This window comes from Emydura macquarii, unplaced genomic scaffold (assembly GCF_026122565.2).
Source record: "Emydura macquarii macquarii isolate MOO-44397 ecotype Brisbane River unplaced genomic scaffold, CSIRO-AGI_Emac_v2 contig_2897, whole genome shotgun sequence".
NCBI classification, from domain to species: Eukaryota; Metazoa; Chordata; order Testudines; family Chelidae; genus Emydura; species Emydura macquarii.
In genome coordinates this window covers 58,388,458-58,398,883 of record NW_027133034.1, presented here as the reverse complement: position 1 = coordinate 58,398,883, position 10,426 = coordinate 58,388,458, and the positions used below count along the sequence as shown (strand labels likewise).

The 10,426-nt window shown below is 41.6% G+C and overlaps 1 long non-coding RNA gene across 1 annotated transcript; it reads left to right on the top strand.

Annotated features, from left to right (window-relative positions):
* On the top strand, positions 1–10,060 carry LOC137166864 (uncharacterized). The gene is made up of 2 exons (XR_010923849.1): positions 1–121; positions 9,722–10,060. It is a non-coding gene; the product is annotated as an uncharacterized lncRNA (long non-coding RNA).
* The last annotated feature ends 366 nt before the right edge of the window (positions 10,061–10,426 follow it).

The following is a 10,426-nucleotide window of genomic DNA, read 5'->3' as shown; positions in this document are numbered from 1 at the left end:
CTAGTGAGGATGCCAGCTATACCAAGGACTCACCTGACCTGCCTGACAACCTGCATGCCAAGAAACTACTGGGACTGGTGCTGGTGACATACTCCAAGGAGGCAGATGATAACCCTTGGAGGCAAGTACATTGTAAAGGAGGTAGAGGGGGAAGCTGACCACAGCCTGGCTGTGCTCGTGCCTGAGCACCAGTTGGCGTGTTGCGGCTGGAGCCCACTGACTGTTGGGGTCCAGGGCTGGGCCGTGGTGGAGTCAGGAGGGTCCATGCTCCCCTCCTGGGATAGCAGTCTCACCCCTGAAGCCTTGGTGGTGCTTGACCCCCTTGCCTGCGAACCCTGGGCTGTGCTGGTGCTTGCCTTTGCCTGGGCTATAGATTGCTTGCCTGAAGGGCCAGGCACCTAGGCTGATGTGAACCCCCAGCAACCTCCCCACCTCCCTGGCCTTTGTCTCTGGGGACTCTCCTTACTGTGGATTATGAAGAGGCATGACCTGCCTCCAAGGCTGATGGTGAGGATCAACTCCAATCTGTTACAGGCGCATTTTAAATACTAAAATGAATAAAGTGCTTTATGTTTCATCACTGGGATGAAGCAAGATACATACATGTAAAATTTTACTATTTCCTCAATTGATCATGCTTTTTTATAGGTTAGTTGGGGGTTTTTACAATTTGAGGGTGTTTTCTCTCAATACTGGTGGTTGATCTAGTCAATCATAAATTACAACAGCAATTTCCAGAGCATATAATTATATAAGCAGCTTGTGTGTCAGTCCTTGGACATTTCCCTTTCACACCTTTGTTGAGGGCACACAGCAACAAAACATTTGTTTTCTGATGCTCCACCATGTGGATAATATTCAAAATGCAATGAGAAAACATTTTAAGGGGCCATACGTATGTGCTGTACTGAAGAGATGTTGGTTTTGAAACAAATATTTTTTATTTGAGCATATAGATTATGTATAAGTTCTAGTAAAATGAAGTCAGTGTTATTTAGTTATTACATCAGCAGAGTTAGGAGAGCTGGGCTCTATTCAGTTCTATAACTGATGTGGTGTGTGAACTTGGGTGCGTTACTTACATCTCTCAGGGGCTGTTTCCCAAACCCTTTCCATTAGAACTCAAACATTTTAATTTTCTTCATCTGATTCTGGCAGTGTAAATTATCTAAAAACCAAATTATTTCCCCAAGATTTGTTTAAGTGCTTTGACTGCCTATGGTGAAGGTACTACAGTATATAAATGTAAAATATGGCAGATCACAGCTCTCTACTGGGCAGAATCAGAACTACTCACTCTAGGGAGTTCATTTTACAAAATCACAGACTCTATCCTGCTAACAGCAAATAGAAATTCATTAGATTAACATCAATGGAACTTCAAAAGGTTATGAGATTTGCTCTGGAGAAGGTCCCCCAAATTTGAATGTGTTTCTGAAACCATCGAGGTCCTCCTTTTCTCCCCATCCTGCCTAAGACCTTTCTCCCTCCATTCTTTCAGAACCAGATCCTTATGCTACCTTACTTTTTTTTCTATGAGCCCTCAGCAGCTCAAGTTCCTCTTCCTAATCCCCAGCAGCTCTCTGGACACCAACTTCCTCGACCTCTTGGTGTTCCAGCCTACTGCCTAACTCCTCAGCTTCTTCCCCCTGATCTTCAGCAGGCGTTCTTCCTGCAGCAATATTCTAATCAGCTGGATTCCTAGTGTGGGTCCAAGCCTCAGGAAGGTCTCAGGCCTGATGCTGTTTTTGCCGGGCTCTGGCTGGCTGCTATCATCTGGAGTAGGGCTTCTTCATAGGTGCCTCCACTGATCTTGCATAAGATTAGGAATTTTGGTAAATTAGCAGAGTTTCTCCCATTTGTTGAGACACTCAGATGAATTTAATCAAAATTAGGAGGCTGTTTAGTATAATGGGTTGGGGGGTGGGGGGAGAGGAAGGATCCTTATCTGAACTTTCAAAAACTTTTGTGCATGCAGTTCATTTGAGTTTGGGGCTGAAGTTTGGGCCATTTCTTATTTCAGCTGAACAGGTATGCCAGGCTCCAATGTTTGTGCTTCAGCAGCCTCAGCCTATAATCAGTTCATGTTACTGAACTATTATACAAATTGACACATTTTTCAGTCTTATTTCTCAGGCAGGGCTGGCCTTTTACCTATTTGGACTTTGTTTTCTCCTATGGTTGTCTCCACCTCCTTTTCATCAGAGTGCAACTTGTGTTTCTAATGTTTCCTAGTAGCCTATCTTGGAGCCCCATCTGCTGGTAAAACGCTATTATGACACATCCAGTTTGCATTCTAGTTAAAATCATGGTGCTGGGATGGCTCAGTCATGATTTGTCCCATCCTATGCTTAAGGCACCCTCTTTTTGTCCAGATTGCCATCCTCCTATGAGAAAAGCTGCAATTGGCTAATTTGAAAAATGTGTATATTAAAAAATTAAATCTGTATTTAATATCTGTGCATGTGAGCCAAAGTTGCAATATACTTTAACATTTACTCTAATTACTTTCATGATTCTAACATTGAAATTATTTGCTTTTGTCATTCTTACATTATAAAACATTCAGGGTGGTTCTTTTGATCTGATACACTACATGGGAGCATCAATAAACATTTCACTTTTGCAGTTTATATTGTCATTAGATCGCCTCAGAATACGTACAAACTTATGCATATTATACTGCTTGATATGCATTATTCTGCATCCCATATCTCAGAAGTAATGTGAATGACTGTTTCTGTTATAACTCACTCATTTTAACTTGCTTCATCTGCCCCAATGTAAGTGAAATTGCGGAAATAATTTGTTGGTCTCCAAGTTTCAGATGAAGTAAATTAAAATGAGTGAGTTATTACAGAAACAGTCACTCACATTACTTCTGAGATATGTGATGCAGAATAATGCATAAATTAATTAGTGCACAACAAAAAAATGGAAGGCACAATCATACCTTCCCCCAGGAACACTCATGGGAGTTTGTTTCAGATGCCCCCTTTGCCATGGTCACTTGTACTACCATCTCTAGATTTCTTCCCAAATTGCTTTAGGGGAAGTGCAGCAAGGCCTGCTCACAATTTCTGCAGATCCCTGGATTCTCCATGGAGCCAAGGGGATCAATGGATAATGAGAGCCATGGCACAGAGACCAAGTGTTTCTGGACCCATGGTATCTCCAGCTGCTCCCTAGTACCTTGGCTTCATCGAAGCCATGCTGTCTGGACCCTGAGACATCCCTTCAAGGGGCATACCTATCAAAGAAGGTGAAGACCGAAAAATAACACAGCCTGCCGCTATATTATCTTCCTGTGGGGAACCCTGCATTCCTCCTTGAATTCACCCACTCCTCTTGCATGCTTCTCCAGGCATCCTTTGGGGATGACTAGCATCTCTGAGGGTGATAGCAAGGAATATTTCCTGCACTCAGAAAAGCACAAGCACAAGGTTCTCTGCACCCTACCCTCAGGCGTTCTTAGAGTTGGTTCATACAGTTGGTGACACTGCATGAGTGCATTATTTTGTCCATTTTGTTTACTGCAACCTGGATTATCTATTTTGCATATTCCAGGCAAAACAAAAAAACACAAACCTTTCAGTAAGGTGAAGTTCAGGTGATAAGTACATATCTGTAATTTAAGGATAAAAATCCTTACAGAGCCATCTGGTTCGTTTAAAAAAACAACAAAAAACTTTGCTTGAAAATTCAAAGTTAAGGTTGAATTTACTAACCCCCAAAATATTTGAAAGAATAACTACCTTCAGAGAAATTCCAGACTCCTTCAACTCAGCCTCCACAGCTTTGTGCTGAAATAAATCTAAGGGTATGTAGACACATAAACCAAAACTATTTTATTCACCCGTTGCAAACAATTTAGTTTTATCAGTGACCGCAAAAACTAGAATTTCTCTCTCCTAATTCTGCAGGGATTGTGCACACGACTGCTTTCTTTAAGAGCATTCCCACATTAGGAAAAGAAACCCTACTTTCCATATGCCTGATGAGGTAAATAGCATTCTGAAGGCTACTCTCTCACCCTCCTCAGTAATGGCCCAGTCCTGTGAGGTGCTTGATACTTCAGAGGACTGGGCCCGATGGTTCCATGTGGCAGTCAATTAGACAAGTGTTATGCACAGAGCTATCTTATCTCCACATATAAACTTTCTAGGTCCAGATCACAGCAGTTAGTTGAAAGGAGCAAGGACAGTGTGGTGGCAAAACATCAGGCTTAAAATCAGACACATGGCTAAGAAAAAGTGTTTTATGCCCTAACAACCCTTTAGATTCCTTTGCTCTTTGGTAATAACGTCTTAATACCTAAATATTTCTAGCATAAAACAGAAAGGCTTTGATGAAGAAAATAATGCCACAGGGCAGGCAAGATGCTTTCAGTGGAACAAAAAGGGTCACTGCTTCTGTTTCATCTGTTTTTCCACAGCTTGGCTCATAGGCTTCATCTATTATCAGACACATGACGTGAAATAAAATTCACAGGGGATGAAACCTGAGTTTTTAATTTCTTCTTTAGCCTATGTGGGAAAATGTTTTCTGAATTCCTAGAACAAAGTCAGCAATATTGGTGGCTGAATCAGACATTGTTTACATTACAATACAATTGTATTAGAGAAATGAGACTCAAAGCGGAAAAAGAGTTGGAGACTTAGAGTTTGCTAATTATATATCTGTGTTACATGTTTTCTTTGAGCTGGGTCAGGTGCCACACTTGTGAGCATTATGAAATAATTATTGATATTAAAGCCCAAAATCAGCTCAGATTCTAGTCCTTGGTCTGTCTGTCTTGGATTAACCTGTGTGAATGAATAAATGGTGTTTGGAAGAAGGATTTACCTTTAATGTTGTAAGGCAATGTGATTACTTCTTTATCATTATACTGCTTTGATTTCCTCTTTTCTATAAATAAAGCAGATTACACACTTGGCTATATCCTGGGCTCCATTAGGGCCAGATTAATGAGCCACAGATGACTTCTCCTAACATAGTAGGGTAGACAGGTGGCACAGAGCTGCCATAGCAGACTCTACACTACTCCCCCATTCTGTAGCCCGTGAAGGGGGGCATAGGCAGAGTGTCCCTATGCATCAGTGATCCCTAGCTGGTATAACACCAGTTGGAGAAATTGGCAGCCAGTACAACTTCAGTATAGCCAACCCCAAGCAATCAAAAATCATGAGTCAAGGCCCCCCAAAAGACATGAAATTGTCATAATATTCATTATACTATTTAAAAAATAACAAATATGGGGTTATTTTTGTTTTCTTTCTTGTTTGAGCTACTCTGGTGCAATTGGATCACATTTTCCAGCTTTTCTCTGCTACACTGAGGGCTACAAACGTGTTTTTGTTAGGTTTTTTCCACTGGAAGCATTGATCCTCATGCAACGTCTGATTCAGGCACCAGTGTTGCTGACTTTGTTCTGGGAATTCAGAAAATATTTTCTCACCTAGGCTAAATAAGAAATTAAAAACTCAAATTTTATTTCATGTCATGTAACTGACAGTAGGTGAAGACTGAGCCAGGCTGTGGAAAAACAGATGAAACAGAAGCAGTGACCTTTTTGTTCCACTGAAAGCATCTTGACTGCCCTCTGGCATTATTTTCTTCAACAAAGTCTTTCTGTATGCATGATTCCAGCTCTGGGGCTTGAAGAAAAACAACAAATATTATGAGTCTTGCATTAAAATCATGAGAGTTGACAACACTGCAGCTTAGAGTTGCCGGTGGTTCTAGGTGCACTCAGGGATGATCTTGATGATGAAAGGAAAGCGGGGGGAACTTAAAGTCTCTTCTGAGCTGGACCAAACCCTTCTCGCACATCTAAGGATCTGGACCTTCCAGTGTCTTGTCTCCATTTTCCATTTATTATCTTGTGGTAGTCGTGCCTATAAAAGTGCTGTCTAATCTGTCTGTCACCAGTATCCTAAAACTTAACATTTTGTAAATGCACAAACATCTCTTTAAAAAGATCTTAGAGAAAAATAAATAACAGACTGAAGATGTGATAGCTCAATTCATGCAGATCCTATATTTTTAAAACTTTTTCATCTCCAAATTCTAAGGAGCCAATTTAGTTGTAACTTTCTGTTTAAGCCACTAACCTGCACTGCTTTCAATGAAAAAGTAACAATGGAGCAGCAAGGTTTCTCATTTTGGTCTGACATTTCAGTTTCACAAACCTCACATTTGTAGCATTGTGCTTACACTAATGGGATGCGTAACTAAGCAAAATGCAGACATCATGCTAGGAAAGCTGCTGGTGGCATTGCAACTATCTGCCAAATGATTGGATGAGGTATTTGGACTCTTGAGATAAATTCTACCTGGCACGCCATTGACAGAGTTCTGACATTTATCAAACAAATCCTCCAGTACACACTCATGCAATGATAGTTTCATTTAGAGGAAAAAATAGATATTATTGGCCAACAAAGCCTTGTCATTTCCCCATTTTCCCTGGATGTGACACACCCCCCCCCCCCCCCCACACACACACACACACACACACACACACACACATACCAGGAGCAGGGTAGCATAGGAGCTCCACTAGGGTTCTATGCTACTGGAGGATTTCCCAGTGTAGGTACTGCTCTAATTGACTGGAAAATGAGGCCCTATTTTTATTATGTTCCATATAGCAATATGCTGTACACAGGTATCAGTTTTGTAATATTTAGACTGAATTGTGCTTGTAGAAAAGCTATTTTCCCTAGATTTCCAAAGTTCTAATGCCCTGTATCCAAACCATTTGTTTGTTCAACATGCAAGGGAAAGGCAGCCCCTGTGCCAGAAGGACAGACAGACACACAGCATTCTGGAAACTGGAATCAAATTCCTGATAAACTCAGTTTGATTGTGGAGGAACAAGTAAGAGGAGTGGAGGAGATGCAAGTAACCAGAGCATAGGGGCACAGGCAATGTACTGGGGCATTTTTAGCAACCAGCCAGATGCCCAAGTGGCTGCCATGGGGATGAACTACCAATTATTCTGCTTGCTGCTTTTAGCCATTTTCAGGCCTTTTAAGGAGCTTTGCATAACTAGGCAAACCAGAAGAGGGGAGAAGTAGACAGTGGATCCATGAAGTGAGTCTGGCTTTCCGAGTTCTCTCTGAATATGCAGGGACAGATATCTGTAGAAAAACAGGAAGTCTGGATACATTTTAGCTAAATTTGTCCATACCAACAATTCTATCCACTAACAGCTTGAAACTGCTTGTTTAACTAATTATACATAGTTTATATAGATATAGTGGCATGTCTCTAACTCCTGCTTTTGCCCAGTGATTTGTTTGATCAGCTATGTAACATTCTTTCGATTGACATGGCTCTCTAACTTTTGGGAGATAAGAGGGAGGTAGCGAGTCTGAATCAGGCAGATCACTTCATGGACACATTGAAAAGATTTCCAGGCACGGATGGAAGAACCAGCCATCTGGGAATCTGTAACGGATTCACCCAAAGACTGCCTCAGACTTGTGTGGTAATTATCAAGTTTTGGGATACTCTAACCACCTATTGAATTTGTATGTGCTTAAGACTAAATGGAAACTTCCAGTAAAGGTAATTCCAATGGGAATTGCTGGAGACCAATAAAGTAACTCTTTAAGTTAAGAGCACTTGGTTTTGACTTTTCCGTGCCAGCCATATAGCAGGTGGAGGTACTGCATTTCCTTTGGTTTATTTCTTGATACCAACTCGCAGAGACTAAACATTACCAGGTCAAAGAACCCTGGGTGACACAAATGCATCTGCTTCCTAGAGCAGCAAGTGTGCTAGAAATATATGCATGACAAACCATTTGGGTCTATGCAAGGAGCTGAAAGGAGCCTTGGAGATTGAGATGCAGCAAGTCATGCATTACCAGAGTAGGTAAGGTCATGTCACAAAATGGGCTGGCCCATTAAGGGGAGTTAAACTTAGCCTCATCTCTGCCTCATTATCCTACTGCTCTGTGATGGGATTGGGGTGGTATGTGGGTCAGGAGACCAGGCATTGTGATTTTTTCAGATAGTAGAATGGCACTAGTGGACTTACACTGGTGTGGTCAGTCCTACAAGGAGATTAAGAAAGCTGCTGTTCCCTCTCCCCAAAGCAAACCTGCTTCTAGAAAAATGAACCATAGTATCCAGAGAAGTAGATGACATGATCAACTTCCTATGTTTATTGCTTAGAAGAAAGACTAACCACTAATTCAAGAGAGAAGGAGAATAGACACAAGTTTTTCAAAAGGAGACCACACAATGATAAGTTTTTTGCCCCTGTGTCAAGTCAAATGAAAGGGTGGAAAGAGTTACAGCAGAAGCCGTTCATAACTGTGTGCACTGCTAAAAACTGAAAAAGTCACTCAGCGGGTCAGTGTTCTTTTGTTGGCTGTGGACTCCATTTCACCTTGCATTTGTTAAAGTATGAAACTCCGTGATACATGACCATCTAAAATGGTATAACTAAAAAGATTTTAGTTCTAACCAGACCCATGTCAAACTCACTTAGTGCAGGGGCCAGAGAAGACAGAACCTTTTCATGAATTCAGTCAGATACAGCCCATGTACTTCAAACATACCCTGGGTAGGAAAACAGGAAAAACTCTAACAAAGGTCCTAAGTAAGAGCCAGGTCTTCTGTGTTGTGCAGGTGCATGAACAGTAAGAGAGCATGAGTCTTTTCATAGACTTCAATGGGCTCTAAATCAAGGCCCCTGATAGGCCTGGATTTCCCCCATGTTAACAGACACTGTTGATTATCTGAGAGAAATTTAGCTCCATGAAAATGTTACTTGCACCAACCAGAATTCATCCTTTCATCTTCACTTCTCACCCACGCACCCATAATATTTACTAACCATCCAGTTGTCAGGGGAGAAAGCACAGAACTTTTATTAACTTCACAAGCATTCACCTTAGTATAGCACAGCTGAGCTCACACTGGGAGCATCTCCTAGACCTAATACGTTCAGTATAGTCGCTTTGACTCGATACCTACTACCACCACTGAGAGACATGAGCAAAGCAGAATTGGCAGGAGTGGAAAGTAAAAGTGACTGTACCATATTCCTTTCTGGAAATGTTGATCTAAAACATTTGGGGCCACTCTGTTCTTTAGACTGATGATTTGTTTTTTAAAAAGATGTCCTGCTGGTACTGGGTTTCCTTTGATAAGAGACACAAAAAGCATTGGGTTAACTCCATGATTGCTTCCCATATACATGCTTTACAAGCAGTGCTGATGCCAGAACTGGGTTGGCTTAGGCATATGCTGAGTTGTCTTTACACATCATTGGTGGAAGACACACAAAAAATCTGAGGACTGAAACTGATTAAAATGTAGAGGAAGCCTAAGTGATGGATTCATGTACAGAAATAGACTTAGGAGGTCACTGAGCATTTGAATAATATCATGAGTTTCTTACCAATCCGAATCAAAATGTTCCAAAGGACAAAATTGTCATAATTCCAACAATTAACCCTCAAATGGCCAATATTTCAGACAGGCAGTGTTTGTTGTAGCCGTGTCTGTCCCAGGGCGTTAGAAAGACAAGTTGGGTGAAATATTTACCCATCGATATTTCAGCTCCAGATATTGATATGACACATCATGCAGTAACACACTGGGGTTTTGGAGTTCTGTTAAAGCACAACATACGGACAGATGGATATTTCCAAATAAAATTCACAGTGATTCTCTCTAAACAATATCCTTTCATCCCACAGCTAATAGAGTATTAAATGGATGGAAAGAGGGAGAGAAGAGGTGGAAGAGATGCCAAGGGAAACAGGAAACTTTACTGGCTGTTTTCAATGCTACAATCAAGCTCTGAGGGACAGTCAGCATCCATCCCAGGAAAAGGCATTCAACTTGGAAGCATGGAGTTGTTCAAAGAGGCCCTTCCTCTCTTTTCTTCCTCCTTGTCTTGTATGTTTAGCTTAAATGAGGTGATAGAGGCCTTTTCGAGACATTCCCAGCATCTGGCTTAGCTTTACCGGAGCCAGTGCTTCCTGCCTGTGATTGACAGAAGTCACGCTTTATAGTAAAATGGATTTTCCCTGTTACTGTCTTCTGTGTCTGCCTCTCCTCTTCACTTTTTTCTTGTTTTTTAAATTGACTCTATTTCCATGTTCTCTCACTCATTGTCTCCTCTTTCCCTCCTCATTATCTGCCTTCCCTTGTGTCCCCTCTGCCCCATCAGTCCGTTGTACCGTCCTGACTTAGCTCAGCTGGAGTCCTGACTGCCTTTTATCTGAGGAAGTCCATCTACAGGAGTCTATTCCGCATGTCTTCTCACTGATTGGCTGGAGATTTTGTAACTTGCCAGTCTGCTTTAGCATGAAGCAGTAGTAGGACAGGCAGATACATCTGCGAATGGCTGCGATTCAGGAAAGTGCTTAACCATGTCAGAGCTGAGGGTCAAGCTGGAG